Here is a 2,553-nt window from a genome sequence, read left to right on the forward strand (position 1 = left end):
TTGAATCATCATCAGACACTGATAGCATCATGGCTGAAAATGAGCATCATGATAGGGAAGTGGAGAATCCAAACAGGACACTTAGAGAATATCTTCAGCCTGTTAGGACTAGCACACCTTCTTGCATCATTTTACCTATTAATGAAAATGCTTTTAATTTCAAACTTGGGATGATTCCATTATTACCACACTTTCATGGTATGGAATCTGAAAACCCCTATTTGCATATCAAAGAGTTTGAAGAAGTGTGTTCCACATTCATGGATAGAACATGCACTGATGAGGTCATAAGATTGAAACTGTTTCTATTTTCTTTAAAAGACAAGGCTAAGACATGGTTGAATTCCTTAAGACCAAGATCCATTGGGACTTGACAAGAAATGCAAACTGAATTTTTAAAAAAAAAAATTCCCATGCATAGAACCAATGCCTTGAAAAGACAGATCATGAATTTTTGCCAAAAGGATGTGGAAACATTTTATCATTGTTGGGAACGATTCAAAGACCTTTTAAATGCATGTCCTCATCATGGATATGAGAATTGGAGGGTCATTAGTTTTTTTTATGAGGGGTTGCAACAAAAATGAGACAATTTGTGGAGACCATGTGTAATGGAGTGTTTTTTAACAAAGAACCTGAGGAAGCTTTTGAATATTTTGATTATCTAGCTGAAAATGCACAATCATGGGATACATCTGATGTTCATGATAGGTCGGAAAGTTCAAGGACAATTTCAGGGGGTGGGAAATATAATCTGAGAGAAGTAGATGATTTGAATGCTAGGTTGGCTATGATTTCTAAGAAATTAGAAACCATAGAACTGAAGAAAGTGAATGAAGTACAAGTTGTACCTCAAATTACCTTGAGCTGTAATATTTGTGAGGGCCAAGGGCATTCAAATAATGATTGCCCAACCATTCCAGCTTTTAAAGTAGTTCTTTTGGATCAATCTAATGCTGTTAATATGGTTGCTAAATCTTTTTCAGGTCCTTATTCCAACACCTACAATTCGGGATGGAGAAATCACCCTAATTTCAGTTGGAGAGGTGATCAAGCTGCTTTACCTGCATCCAACATAACTGGTCCTTCACAAATTATACCCTACACTACCCCCAGGAGGTTCAGGACCATCTCAATATGCCAACCACATGGTCCCAGCTCAGAAAAAGAACCTTGAAGACAATTTCCAGCAATTATCCACCAACTTCCAGCAGCTGTCCACCAATTTTCAGCAATTCATGCAAAGCCAAGCTGCTATCAACAGTCAAAATTCACAAGCCATTGCTGAGATTCGAGGGTCAGTCACAAGGTTGACTACAACCATGAGTGCTCAAGAGAAAGGGAAGTTCCCTGCACAATCTCAGCCTAATCCCTAAGGCCAAAACCACCAATTTCAAAGTGTGGCAGGAGATTCAAATGTCAAGCAGGTCAAGGCTATTACAACCTTGAGAAGTGGTAAGGTGATTAACATTCCAGCTCAAGAGGTAGAAAAGAATGGTAACACTTCTAAACCTCCTTTTGAAAATAAGGCACATGATCCTTTGGAATCTGAAAGTGTCACAAGCGCTACACTTGCACCTTTTCCTCAAAGGCTAACCCCTATGCACAAAGACAAGCATTACGCTGAAATTCTTGAAATTTTTAAGCAAGTTAGGATTAATATACCATTGTTAGATGCTATTCAACAGATTCCTACCTATGCTAAATTTTTGAAGGATTTATGTACTGTAAAAAGAAAATTGAATGTGCAAAAGAAAGCTTTTCTTACTGAGCAGGTTAGTGCTATTATCCAAACCAACACTCCTCCCAAATACAAGGACCCAGGATCCCCTACCATAGCTTGCATGATAGGGAGCTCAAAAATTGTAATATCCGCTCCTTCTTTCTTCTTCTTTACGTACGAGCCTTGATCCATATGTCAAACTTCGGTGTATGTGCTGAGCCTTGCTCTACGTGTCGAGAGTCAGTCTATCTAACTAGCCTCGATCTACATGTTGAATCTTATCCTACGTGTTGTATCTCGATGGCGTGTTCTGAAAGTTATTATGCGAATTTCAAAGTAAGATAGATATTTTAAAGTTTATGAATATTTTAATATTATGAAAATATCTATAGAAAATATCTATGGAAGATATCTATAGAAAATATCTATGGAAGATATTTTCAGAAAATATCTATAGAAGATATTTTCAGTATTATTAGATAAGCTTGTTTTAATGTAGCACAATTATAATATTTTAATGAGCTCTGAAAATATTATAATTGTGGATAATATCTTATATTAGATATTTTAGTTGTTTTAAAATATTAAGAGGTTTAACTTTACGTTGAAAACTCTTATTTAAATTAAATGGTTTTATCCTCTTTGAGTGATTAATGATACATTATCAATTTAGATAATGATGAAGAAATATTATTTTATAAACTTTAGTTTATAAAATAATATTCTATCTTAATTCCTCTCAGTGTTTTGTTTAAGTGTTTTATGCACTTTGATTAATTAATGATACTTTATCATTTTATATAATGATGAAGAAAATATTATTTTATAAA

The 2,553-nt window shown here is 34.7% G+C and overlaps 1 non-coding gene across 1 annotated transcript; it reads right to left on the reverse strand.

The window, feature by feature from the left end:
• Nucleotides 1-427: 427 nt before the first annotated feature.
• LOC122290577 lies at nt 428-535 on the reverse strand. Its single transcript, XR_006236440.1, has one exon. It is a non-coding gene; the product is annotated as a small nucleolar RNA R71 (small nucleolar RNA).
• Nucleotides 536-2,553: the final 2,018 nt, after the last annotated feature.

Source organism: Carya illinoinensis, chromosome 12 (assembly GCF_018687715.1).
Source record: "Carya illinoinensis cultivar Pawnee chromosome 12, C.illinoinensisPawnee_v1, whole genome shotgun sequence".
In the NCBI taxonomy this organism is placed as follows: Eukaryota; Viridiplantae; Streptophyta; class Magnoliopsida; order Fagales; family Juglandaceae; genus Carya; species Carya illinoinensis.